We start from the raw sequence: 14271 nt of genomic DNA on the forward strand, positions 1-14271 counted from the left end.
TTATTCTAATTTGATTGTGTTATTTCCTGTTGTGACCCTGATCACTACACTGCTCATTTCATTTACATTCTATTAATAATTATTAGAAATTCTTCCCAAATCTATATTTGTGTATGAAATAAGATGGACCTAGGTTTTAATACCAGTTCTATAAGATAATTATTTGGGAAAATTCTTTAACCTCCTTGACCTTCAATTTTCTTATCTGTACTATTGATATGTAGTGATTATTGATGTCTGAGGATTAAGTGAGATGATGCATGACTAGCATGTCATCTGTAGTGGACACAGATATGCTGCCCTATATCCCCCTTCAAGGAGTACTTATTGCCCCAATTGCTGGGGTGCTGGCAGCAGACAACTTCTAGCTGTCAGCTCCTTCAGAATTTGCCTCAGCTATGTAGTGAGCTGCCTCACACAAGGCCCTGCCCCTCCTGGGTCAGCCCATCTCAGGTGACTGAGTGTGGCATAGGTAGAAAGGCTTGGTCATTTTGGCCCATCATGGGAAACTCTGATGAGTTATAAACATTCTAGAGGTCCCCATGGGTTGGCTGAAACTTTGTCAGACCTGCATAGCATTTGGGCTTTTCCCTCTGTCCAGTTTTTCTTCCTTCCCCTCCCTTTCACAGATATGGGTTCCAGAAAAATATTCTGCAGGCGATATATCATGTCACTATCTGCATCTGGAAAACCCAATCTGTAGAAATTGGTGCCAGAAGTGGTCCAAAAAAGCAGGTGGTAAGATGTGGTTTTAAAGCTGGATCATTCACCACCTGTTGGCCAAGAGGACCTCATCTCTGGTGATAGGTGGAGCAGACAATACCTGGCATAAGGTGGCGGTCCAGTTGTTAAAACTCTCACCAGTAATGAATTAGGATGGGTATAGCTGCGCAGGGGATTCAGTAGCTGGTGCAATGTATTCAGCATTTGGGAAATACAGGAGAAACAGTAACTATTTCTATTATGGAAATTGAGTGACTATGATGGAATTTGGTGACTATTGCTAAGTCCATGGATACCCTAGAAAAAGACAATGAAAAGCTACAGGTAATGAAAACCAAATGTGAAAGCTTATAAAAAAAGCTGTCTTCTCTTACAGCAGGAAGGCAGAGAAAGCTGGAGACCTGGGCTGGGAATTAATACAGTAGTTGACCTCCAGAGAAGATTAAATGACCAACCAAGAAAGGTGTGATACACTAAGGTTGATGGGAGCCTGACATTTAGAATGGGGACTTCTGGGTATATTTTGAACTCCCAGACTCCTCTAATCCTCGGAGCATGTAGAGGTGGTCCCTGCCTTTCCTTTTTTTTTTTTTTTTTTATTTCTTTTTTTTTTTTTTACTAGTGTCTGTCTTGTGTTATCTGCCTTTCCTTTTAAGAGCTAGCACTCCCCCTTCCTCCACTTATTTGGAGGCAGTGAAGAGAACTCTGATCCTCAACACAAGGATCTGCCTCCACCTCTCAGGATCTGCCCCCATCTGTATTCCTGGCCATGAGGACTATAATTAGAGCTAAGTCGTGGCATAACCCAGTCAGGGATGTGCTGGACCTGATAAAGGAAGAAAATGACTATTCAGCAAAGAAGCTGCAAGACCCAGTCATCATTTACTAGCATGAGCCAGGTGTGCACACAGGACTGATTCTCAGGAGGCTTCATCAAAGGGGCCAGGACATGAGACTGGATGGGGAGAATTTGTTGATTTAGTAGTGCAAACTTGCCATTGAGATGGCTCCTAAAAGCACAGAAGAAGTGATGGCCCACATTATGTGAAATGAAAATGTCAGAAATGTCAATGCAGATAGTGGAGGAAATGATTTAAGACTCAGGAAGGGGACATACTGGAATGGATATACTATGTAAAGCCAGAAGACTCACCAGGCAACTATGCTTCAAAGAAGTTTATACCATTTACTAAAGCCACAAGGAATGTGATGGTAAGAAAGGCACCAGCATTACTAAAAAAAATCAGTGGTGGCTCTCCTCTGTACACCAGGGCTGATTCTAGGAGAAACTTACATAACTAAGCACACTGATAACAATGGGGATAATAGAACCATGACATGATAGAAGCCAGGTGGCAGTACTTAATCACTAGATTGGGGAATTGACTAGCTATGAGGTAGATGCAATTATCATAATGAGTAACAGCATTTGGAGTGTCAGCCAAGAAAGCTCAACCCATTGAGAGTTATGGAGATGGTTAATATAATATGCAAAATATATAGGCAGCCAACAAGGGTACTAATCAGCTTGTACCATCAGAATAAATCTAAGGTGGATAACCAGAAGTTCAGGGCAGGAATCCCAATTAAAAGTTGACGATCCTGGGTCAGTTTTCAAACCAGGATCCACTGACTAAAGAATAGCTAGTTTCCTAGAAGGAAAACCCCAATATTTTGGCAAGTATATGTGGTAACAATTCCTCCCCAGCCCCAGTCCTTCCCCTACTGTGGAAACAGAATACCCAAGTATTTGGGGGACTATTAGATGCAGGGCCCAAGTTGACATTTATGCCCACAGACTCGAAGCATCATCATGGCTTCTCACTTAGAATGGGGGGCCTCTGGGGGCCAGATAACAGATGATCCAACTTACAATGGGTCCACTAGGTTTGCAGTAATACTCAGTGATCCTTTTCCCAGTCATTAAATGTATATTTGCATATACTTGGTAATTGATGCAACTCTACATTGAGTCCTTGGCCTGTGGGGTAAGAGCAATCATAGTAGGAGAGGCCAAATGGAAGTCTCTGAAACTACCCCCTACCTAGACAAGATTGTAAATTAGAAACAATATCATACCTAGGAGGGGATGGTGGAAATTAGTGTCACCTTTAAGGATTTAAAAGACACAGAAGAGATCAAACAATATAGGTCCTGGAGGAAGACAATAGACTTCACAAATTCAAGCAGATAGTAGCTTCAGTTGTAGCCAGTGTGCTAGGTGGAGCCTGAAGGATGATAGCACACTGCAGCAAACTCAATCAATGGTGGCTCCAGTTACAACTTCCTGCCAGTAGCAGTTTCTTTGCTAGGACAAATTAACAGGGTCTCAGGTACATGATGCACAGCCATTGATTTGGCAAATGTATTTTCCATTCTGACCAGAGAAGAGCATCAGAGATAGTTCTTACATGGCCAGGCCAACAATACATATTTATAGTTTTGCCCCAGGGCTGTGTTCATCGGCCCCTCTCTCCACAGGTGTTCACAACAAACTATTCATTTTAGCATCTGCCTCTGAAGAATTCAACCAGCAACAGCAAGAATCATAGAATAAGTGTTGGTTCTCTTCTTTCCAGTGATGCTGCTTTCTTTCATTTATGAGCCATCCCAGCTGTAAATGTCATAGTTCAGCAGAGCGGGTTGAGTACCCTACTAGTTGGTATGGTTAAATCTCAATGGGGATATGTTAGTTTCCTATCGCTGCTGTAACAAATAACTGCAAACTCAGGGGCTTAAAACAACAGCAATGTATTCTCTCACAGTTCTGGAGGCTGTAAGTCCGAAATCAGTTTTCACTTGGCCAAAATTATGTTGTCAGGGCAGGGTCACACCTCCCTCCAGAGGATTTAGAGAAGAACCTGTTCCTTATCTCTTCCAGGTTCTGTTGGCTGTCAGCAGTTCTTGGCTGTGGCCATACCACTCCAGTTTCTGCCTCCATGGTTACATTGCTGCCTCCTCTTCTGTGTGTCATCAACTCTCCCTCTGTTTCCATCTTACAAGTATACATGTGATTGCATTTAGGGCACACCCAGGATAGTCTCCCCACATGAAGATTATTTAACTTAATTACACCTGCAAAGACCCCGCTTCTATATAAGATAACATGTACAGGTTTCAAGGATTAGGATTTAATATCTTTCGGGGCTACTATTCAGCCTACTACAGGGGCAAATCTGGGTTTTCCTCGTCTTTTGTCCCAATAGTGAAGACTGGTCTTTGGAAAAGAGTAAGAAGACAGAGACTTTGTCTGCATGGTAACACAATGAAGCTGTTTTAGGTGGTAGTTAATATTTAAGAAGATTTTGTTTGTCTTGTGACATTTCATTCAGTAGGAGCTGAAGAACATGAGATTCTCCCAATGACATATAACTTGATATTCCCTTTTCCATTATGAGGGTACCCAACAAGGAGGCAGAAGGTTAAAGAGAACAAGAAAATGGTCAAGGAGACCAGAGAGAATGAATGTCAGTGACAAAATGTTTCCTGGTACTGATCTGTATTCACATACCCTTCCAGATGCTATAGGTGTTACATTTATTCTTCTGAGGTGGTGGTGTCTTGTTCCTGTGGGTCACTGTAATTATAGACTATAGGATGTGGGATACAGATAGTCAGATATTGTTAATGTCAGCTTCATCCATTCAATAAAGAGGGTAGATCACTGCATGCTACTGTTTCGTATACTAGGGAAATCAAATAGAAGTTGGGGCTTGAGCTAGGCTGTGCAGGATGATAAGTATTCAGGCAGAGTTATGAGAAGAGTGTTCAGGCAAGGCCAGTGGTGTAAGTAAAGAAAGGCACTTTTTCCTGGGAGTCCTGATGACTTCAGAAATACATTCCTAGCACGTAGGACACAGCACTAATAGGATAGGGTGGGGTTGGGGTGGGGAATTAATCTACCTGTTCAGCTTCATAACCCAGCTCCAAGCACTATTGGATACATTACATAAGCAATTAATAAAATTCCATGCAGCATTTCAATTTGGTAGGTCAGCCCTAAGTGTGAGTTTTGTTTTACTTCAGTGTCTCTACCATGTTTAATGTCTTTGTGGCCCAAGTTTCATTACACTATTAATAACCAGGTTTTTTTTTCTTTCGTAAATTAATGAAGCATACATGGAATTTTAAAGAACTCAGCACATTTATTTCCTTTGAGAAACCTCCTGACCCTTGTACCAACAAATATCATTACAATGCACCCAGCCAATTTCATTTCAGAACTACAAGTTGGTACATTATCCAAGTATTGATCACTCGCTTTGTTATTTTATTAGTTAATTATTTTAGGGTTATGGCTTCCTCAGAGTTGAAGCTTGGTAGTATTTTATCTTTCTTCTGGATTTCTAGTATGGAACATGGCCCAGAATGGGCCATTAATAAATGTTAATTGACATTTGATACTTGGGTTAGGCCAGAGTATCAAACTCTTTAATGTCAAGGTGTGGTTCTAAGTGTAATAATAATAAACCTTAACTTTAGCCTCAAAGTCATTTAAAAAATCTAACTTTTTTTTTTTTTTTTTTTGGTTTGTTTGTTTTTGAGACAGTGTCTTGCTCTGTCACTCAGGCTGGAGTGCAGTGGCGTGATCATAGCTCACTGCAACCTTGAACTTCTGGTCTCAAGAGATCCTCCCACCTTGGCCTCCCAAAGTGCTAGAATTACAGGCATAAGCCACTGCCCCCTCAACTTAAAAATCTGACTTTTTAAAGCCCAGCATGGTGGCACCCACCTGCAGTTCCAGCTACTCTGGAGGCTGAAATGAGAGGATCCCTTAAACCCAGGGATTCAAGACCAGCCTGGGCAATATAGCAAGACCCTATCTCAAAAAAAACCCAAAAAACTAATTTTTTAGAATGCCCATTTTTTGTTTATTAATCTTTTTTTAAAAGCCATGATTCATTTTGTTTATGACATAGGCAAAATTATAGAATGCTGGAATTGTGAGGAGTTTTAGGGATAATCTAGCCTAAAGTTCTAATTTTATACCAGGGCAAATTAAGAGCCAAAGACATAAAGTGACCTGCCCAGGGTCACACAATGGGATCTAGTTGGAGTAAGGGGCAGGTTGTCTGAGCAGCTGCCCATGATTCCAGGTTTTAACATGTACCCAAACCTCTCTGGGTACCAAAATATTGAGATCTAACAAGATGGGCAAAATTCTGTATATCAGAATTCCTCTGAGCAGAGTAGTCCAGTAGTTGTAAGGGATACTTGATTAGTAATGTAAGGATTAGTAATATAAGGTCAACAACAATGAATGTTCATTCAACGGTTTCCTAAGGAGACTGGGCTGGATAAGCAAAGGGCGTTTGTTTAGAAGATTGGACTTTACAAGTTTGAGTCCAGGCTGAATTGCCCTGGAGAATAAAGGTGAGGATGAATCTTTCTATCCCAGTCCTCCTTCCTACCCTTCCCGTCCACAAACTCAACCATTCTCTGACTCACAGTTGAGCAATAAAGAAAGCCAATTTGATGGAATTAAATTTGATGCTAGAGTCTCTTAGCTACACCTTTTGTAGCTCAGAACCCAAACTCTGAGAAGCTGGAGCTAGGGTTTGCAAACCACACTTTGCTTTTACCAGCCTGGCCCTGTGGTAGGCTTCCCCTATAAGGGGCACTAGAGAAAGACTGAACACTGGAGAAGGGAGATGGAACCTGTTCCTCCTGTTTGCTTCCTGTTCCTGTCAGTGACCTGACCCACAAAGGCCATTCACCTTGACAGTAGCAGTTGATGCCGGTTTGCAGATTTGAGGGGGCTCTCTGAAAACAAGCCCACATGCCAGGCTTGTAGGTTTTTTTTTTTTTGAGACAGAGTCTCACTCTGTTGCCTGGGCTAGAGTGCCATGGCGTCAGCCCAGCTCACAGCAACCTCAAACTCCTGGGCTCAAATAATCCTGCTGCCTCAGCCTTCCGAGTAGCTGGGACTACAGGCATGTGCCACCATGCCCGGCTAATTTTTTCTATATATTTTTAGTTGGCCAATTAATTTCTTTCTATTTTTAGTAGAGACAGGGTCTCGCTCTTGCTCAGGCTGGTTTCGAATTCCTGACCTTGAGCAATCCTCCCACCTTGGCCTCCCAGAGTGCTAGGATTACAGCGTGAGCCACCACGCCCGGCCAGGCTTGTAGGTTCTGATAACCTGTCCTCTTCTGTTTATTTTCCTACCATGGGGGGTTTAGCTGCTTAATTCAGTTATTTTCTCTATTATCGTCTTGTTCCCTTTTTTCAGTCTTCTAATATGTATTTAACTAAATCCCTATATTAAATTCTCTCAGTTAATGTGTCTAATGTGAATTCTGTTTCCCTGAAGAGACCCAAATGCTGCAAGGTGCCAGATCATTAACTTGCTTGGGGTTCTTCCAAGTTAATCCAATACTGAGTGGGGCTACCATTTGAGTATGTACTATGTGCTCAGCACTTAAATGCATTGTCCCCTTTAATCCTCACAACTCTGGGGGCTGGGTATTACCCCATCTTAGCAGATGAGAAACTGAGGTGCAGAGAGGTTTAAATAAGGTGTTCATAGCTGCCCAGCTCATAAGTGATAGAGCACAGATTCAAACTTAGGTTTTTCTGACTGCTAAACCTATGCTTTTCCTCTTTCCTTTTAATTTTTAAAACATACTTTTACTTTAAAATTAGCAGAATAGTACATACTCTTTAGAATAAGTCAAACAATGGAATAATTAGCATATAAAACATGTAATAATTTCCCCATTCTTCCCTCTAGTTGTTACCACTCCGTCACTATCATTCTCCACCCGACCTCTAATTACCTATGTTAATACTGTGTTGTGTAACTTACCACAGTTTTCTTTTTGCTAATACAAAAATGTAAGCTTACAAAGGATTTCTTTTTTATTTATTTATTTTTGAGACAGAGTCTCTCTTTGTTGCCGGGGCTAGAGTGCCTTGGTGTCAGCCTAGCTCATAGCAACCTCAGACTCCTGGGCTCAAGTGATCCTCTTGCCTCAGCCTCCTGAGTAGCTGGGACTACAAGTGCGAGCCACCACGCCTGGCTGGGTAATTTTTTTTTTCTATTTTTAGTAGAGACAGGGTCTTGCTCTTGCTCAGGCTGGTCTTGAGCTCCTGACCTCAAGCCATCCTCCTGCCTCAGCCTCCCAGAGTGCTAGGATTACATGCTTTTTTACTTAACAATATTTCATAGTCATTCCATCTGATTGGTACATATAGATTAAACTTGTTTTTTTTAAATAGCTAGCTCATATTTTATAATATATTACAAATACACAAAAATATGTTAATCATTTCTCTGCTGCTGGATGCAGGTTATTTCCAATTTTTAAAAAAACTAATCCTGTGACAAATTATATTTGTTAGTTTGCTCAGGCTGCCACCACAAAATACCATAGACTGAATGACTTAAACAACAGAAATTTGTTTTCTCATAGATCTGGACGCTGGAGTCCAAGATCAGGTGCCAGTATGACCAGTTTCTGGTGAGGGCTGTCTGCCTGGCTTGCAGATAGCCACCTTTTTGCTGTGTCCTCACCTGGCCTTTCCTCAGTAGGTGTTTGCAGAGGAGAAAAAAGGGAGCAAGAGCCATGAGCTCTGATGTTTTTTCTATTGGATCAGGGTCCCACCTCTGTGGCCTCATTTAACCTTAATTTCTTCCCAAATGCCCCATCAGATTGGGGGTTAGGACCTCAACGTGTGAATTTTGGGGGAACACAAACATTCAGTCCATGACAAGGGGCAATGTGGCAAAGTACTGAGAGTGGCCTATAGGAACTGGCAGTGGTCCCCAGCTGATAACCAGCACGAAAACAAGGACTTCAGTCCTTAAGGAACTGGATTCTGCCAATAACCTATGAGCTTAAAAGAGAACCCTGAGCCCATGCATGACCAACACATTGAATTCACCCTGCTGAGACCCTAAACAGAGAATCAAATCATGCCTTTCCTAGACTTCTGGCATGCAAAAACTGAAATAATAAATTTATAGTAATTCGCTAAGTTTGTGATCATTAGTTATGCATCAACAGAAAGCCAGTACTGTCTTTAAAAAAACAATATAAAATTATAAGTATAAAATTATAAGTATTAAGGGCCTAAAAGGGCCCATGCAAGTGAGAGGCCCTGAAACTTGAAACATTAATTTCAAAGTAAATCTATCTCTGGCTCCAAGAAGGAGAAAAGATGAGGAACAAAGTGTGTCGATTGCAACATGATGTTGCTGTTTAAGGTGGGTCAGATATCCAAAACCAATTCTATCTCTTTGGAAGGCTTTAGGGAATCCTTTGGGGATCCTCCCCTGGAGCCTCCAATTCCAGTTCCCTTGACAAGGCAAAGTTTTTCTCCTCCACGTTAGCTCCTGAACTTCTAGCAAGCAGCCCATCCTCTTTGTTGGGGTCCTAGTGCCCTCCACGAAATTCTTTTCAGGGCAGGTCACTTTTAAGAAGCTCCCTTCTTCCAGGTCCACATGTGTCCCTAGGAAACACCCACCTTTGCCCCATGGCCAGTGAGAGAACAGTTTTCTCTCAGCCCAACCATCTCTTTTCCTGTCCTACAAATTCCATTCAGTCTCTTATCTTTAAATTCCTCGAGCATATGTCAAACTCTGTATCTTATGATCCCCAAACTTCGGGGTCATATGTCAAGCTCTCTGAGTGGTTTTCTTAAAGTCCCCTATTTCCCTTGGCTTAAGAAAGGAAGAGAATACTGCTCCCCTCCCCTATGTACTGATTGTCACCAGTAGAAAGAACAGTGGTGTGGGATTCAGGAGCCCTGAGCTCTAGTCCAGGTTCTGATACTAACTCACTGTGTGTCCTTGGGAAACTTTCTTTTCCATTCTGGATCTTGCTTGCCTGACTCAGTTAAATGAAGTTGCTGGACTAAATTCACTCATTCATTCAGTAAATGTTTATGGAGCACCCATTATGTGCCAGGAACTGTCTGGGCACTGGGAATTATCAGAGAACAAACCAGATGACTCCTGAAGCCATTCTAGCCCTCACATTCTCCGATGCTTCTCCCCCTGACCAAGTTCCCACTCACCCCCCAACAGTGGAGGTCAAGTCCTGGCCTTAACGTGACCACTTTTCCACCTCAGCAGTGCATGGCCTCCCCTCGCATGGACCTTTTGTGGAGCTGGGGGGGAGCTTCCTTTGAAGGCAGCAGTGTTGTCCCTGTTACTGCCCATCAGCCTGGTCTGTCTGGCCTGGAAATACTGCCCGGCCAACGACAACGGAAAGGTTTATTTGTAGAGGCCAGGAAGTCCCCATGACCCCTCTCCATCCACCTCTGGGACAGGAAGCCCCAGGAGGAAAAAACAAAAGATGAAACACTGGCTGACTTCCCAGGCTCCCAAGTGTTCAGCCATACTCTGGTCTGGAGGATCCCTTCTGCCCAGCGGACAGTGACCTCTTCAGCAGCTCCTTCCGTGTCATTGGGCCCCAGGCCCTCGGTTCCTTTCCTGGAGACCCAGAAGGACTTAGGTGACGTAAAAGAGGTAACAGAAAAGAAGACTGAGTCTCTGGGAAAGGATGCATGATGTCTTATCCTAAGCTAAGCCTCCGTGTCTGGGAGGGAGGGAGGCTGAATTCACAGAGTGGGAAAAATATTCCTAGTGGTTAAGGAAGCAAGTGACTCGCCTGCTCTGACCTTCATCTATCCATTCCCAAGGCCAGACTGATTGCAGGGAGTGGTTGAGGTGGAAGAGATTTTGAAGCCCCGATTTTTGTTACTTGAGTTATTTGGGGGCCCCTTACCCGTGATGCCCCCTCCCCATCTGTCCATCTTCTCCCCACAGCTTGGTTAACCTGCCTGGAAGAAACAAACAGTCATCAAAACACATATAGCATGCTGAGTAGGAAATGAAAAGACAAGGCGGTGCCTCAACCATTCCAGCAACTTCCCACTGGGCTCTCTGCCTGACGAATGACTCTCTCCAATCCACATAGTAGCTGGAATGCATTTTTAAAATTGAACCTTTTAAATTGAAGTATGACCATTCATAGAAAAGTACACAAATCATAAGTGCATAGCTCAATGAATTTTGAGAAAGTGCACATCAATGAAACCAACAATCAGGTGGAGAAACAGAACATGACCAGCACCTCAGAAGCTCCCCTGTGCCTCCTTCCAGCCACTTTACACTGCAAAGTAACCGCAATATTGACTTCTAACATCATAAATTAGGTTTACCTGTTTTTAAACTTGATGTAAGTGGGATCATAAAATATGTGTTCTTTTGTGTCCAACTTCTGTCACTCACATTAGGTTTGTGAGATTCACCCTAGTTGTTGCAAGTAGCACTCTCATTGCTGTGTAATATTTCAATGATTGGCCTGTTGCAATGTCTTCATCGTATCAATTATTGCTGAGCATTTGGGTTGTTTCCAGTTTGGGACTATTACAAATGGTGCTGCTGTAGACATTCTTGTATGTGCTTTTTGGTGAAAATAGGAAAGAAATTGCTAGATTATCAGGCACGTGTGTGTTCAGCTTTAGCAAATACTGCCAAACTGCCAAACTAAAGTGATATCAATTTATACTTCCACCAGCAATGTATAAGAATTTCAGTTGCTCCATATCCTCATCAACACTTTATATTGTTTGTGTTTTTCATTTTGGCCATTCTAGTGGCTAAGTGATAATGTCTTATTGTTGTTTCAGATAATTTTTTTTTTTATTTGAGACAGAGTCTCACTCTGTTGCTCAGGCTAGAGTGCCATGGCGTCAGCCTATGTCACAGCAACCTCAAACTCCTGGGCTTAAGCAATCCTCCTGCCTCAGCCTCCTGAGTAGCTGGGATTACAGGTGTGCACCACCATGCCCAGATAATTTTTTTCTATATATATTTTTAGTTGTCCAGCTAATTTCTTTCTATTTTTTTTAGTAGAGATGGGGTCTCACTCTTGCTCAGGCTGGTCTCGAACTTCTGAGCTCAAACAATCCACCCACCTCGGCCTCCCAGAGTGCTAGGATTACAGGTGTGAGCCACCACACCTGGCCTAGAGAAATATTTTTAATATTCAGATATAATCAGGTCACCTCTCTGGATCCCCATAGTCTACAGGGTTAAGTCTAAACTCCTCAGCCTGGTATTTAAGGCCATTTACGATCTAGCAACTATTGGTTGTGCTGTCCCTTCTTCTTCAGACAGACTTATATCTCTTCTTTGTGTTGAACATTCTTATTTTCCTCTTCTGTCACTCCTTCCCTTGGGTACCTGCAAATCCTGTGCTTTCTTCACTCACAGTCCCACCCCCAACTATGGTGATAATTTGTTTCCATGTTTATCTCCCCCACCAGCAGGTGAGGCCCTTGAGGGCAGAGACTGGATCTGCTTTGTCTTTGGGCCCCTGGGCCTTTGGGCCTTTGGGCCCAATGCTTTGTCTTTGGGCCTTTGGGCCCCAATGCAGGACCTTGGACCTCTGATGCCCAATGCAGGGCCTGGCACAGAGCTGACATCAATGAGTGTTTACTGATTGACTGTCTGAATATCCCAGATCCTGCCCAGAAGGAGAGGCTATGGAGCAAACAGAAATCACAAAAGGTCTCCTGAGGCCGGGCATGGTGGCTCACGCCTGTAATCCTAGCACTTTGGGAGGCCGAGGCGGGCGGATTGCTCAAGGTCAGGAGTTCGAAACCAGCCTGAGCGAGACCCCGTCTCTACCAAAAATAGAAATAAATTAATTGACCAACTAAAAATATATATACAAAAAATTAGCCGGGCATGGTGGCGCATGCCTGTAGTCCCAGCTACTCGGGAGGCTGAGGCGGTAGGATTGCTGAGCTCCGGAGATTGAGGTTGCTGTGAGCCAGGCTGACGCTACGGCACTCACTCTAGCCTGGGCAACAAAGTGAGACTCTGTCTCAAAAAAAAAAAAAAAAAAAAAAAGGTCTCCTGAGTCCTCGTCACCATCTCCCTGAACATCATCTATCCTGGGATCCTATTATCTTAGCATGAAGGGACCTTAGAAATCATTCTGTCACCTAGGGGACTTCTATGACAGGTTGCTCTTCCTAGTGCACCCCTGGGGATGGGAAACTTATTCCTTTCTAGACAAGCCCTTGAGACTCCCCCACCAGTGACAGCTCTGCCTCAGGGGCCATAGGACAGTCCTCTGAGACAGGAAGGCAGGAAATATGCTGTTTTCTAGACTGAATGACCCCATGTCCCCACCTCCTCTGTTAGCCCAGGAAGAGTAGTTGGCTTCTAGGCCTCCTGGCAACTTGGTTTGAGGGTACTTCTGAAAGGCTCCTCTCTAGCCCTCTCTAGCACAGCCTCTCATCACTAAGAAGTCATTTCTTTGGACCTTGAAACTTCTCTATTCCCCATCCCCTGTTAAAATGGAAACAAACCAACAAACCAGTCTTTGGAAGGAAAAAAAATTAACATTGAAAGCATGTGACCTGTGTAGATGCCCAGGCCCCTGTGCTTAGAAGGACCTCCTGCTTAGTTTAATGTTCTCCTGTTGCCATCTTGAAATACTTGATAAGGTTTGAATGAGAGGCCCCACATTTTTGTTTTGCTCTGGGCCCTGCAAATTATGTAGCTGATCCCATGTGTTAGGTTCTATGTCAGGTACTTCACCTACTCATGTCATCCTAGCCTAACAACTGTGCTGAGTTAGGAACTGTTAGCTCCAAGAGGAAATCTAGGCATAGGTAAATAACTTGCTAAAGGTCACATACCAAGTAAGGGGCAGAGTCAGGATTCAAACCCAAGTCTACCTTCTAAGTTAGTGCTCATTCCTGTCCTCAGTACTGTCTCACCAAGAAAAATACCTTTACTTTCCACCTTCTGGGAGAGCAATTCAGGAGAATCAGGCATGGGTAGGGTGAATAAGCTTCCACTAGAGCTAGACTATCAAGGAGTCCCTGGGGATGTCTTTTTTGAGGACGATCTACATACACATTCATACACAATCACACACACACTGTCTCACCCTCAAATCCTCATGCACACACTTTCTCACACACTGCCTAGCCCAGAGCCTGCCATCAGAAGCAGTTCAATTATGTGTACCACTATAGTGTCCTAGAATGTCAACCCCACAAGGACAGATGTGATCATCTGATTCTTTCATTTGACAGATGAGAAAACCGAAGCTCAGAGAGGGAGCTAGGTCACACACTTTATCAGTGGGCAGAGATAGGGGCCACAGGCCAGCCTCCAGACTCCCAATTTGGCAGTGCAGCACGAGGGTGAACCGATGGCAGGTAAGGCAGGGAAACTACAGGCATATCTGAGCAGAAAGGAACCTCGATCCTGAAGTTAGCCAGGCTTTCTTTCTCTCCTAACCATCCTTCTTCTGCACCCTAAGCAAAACTCACCCATCAGCATCTGAGAAATGTTTTGCTTCTGACACTGGCTGGCCACAGAACCACCCCACCCAACTCCATCCAAGTATTTACAGTAATGCTACTGCTCAAAGCCCAAAAACACCTGCTTTAAGAGGTCAAGCAGTTTGGATAGGAAAGCTGAATTGTTCTTTCATTCATAAGTAAAACAAAACACAAAGGCAAAATATAAACAGGATGAGGCATGCAAGGCTTAATTACCCCACAGAAACA

General features: G+C 43.3%; 1 protein-coding gene across 1 annotated transcript in view; it reads left to right on the forward strand.

Annotated features, from left to right (window-relative positions):
- Window positions 1–14271, forward strand: part of POLD3 (DNA polymerase delta 3, accessory subunit) — a 103419-nt gene that overhangs the window by 20263 nt on the left and 68885 nt on the right. The window lies entirely within an intron of this gene.

Source organism: Microcebus murinus, chromosome 4, assembly GCF_040939455.1.
Source record: "Microcebus murinus isolate Inina chromosome 4, M.murinus_Inina_mat1.0, whole genome shotgun sequence".
NCBI classification, from domain to species: Eukaryota; Metazoa; Chordata; class Mammalia; order Primates; family Cheirogaleidae; genus Microcebus; species Microcebus murinus.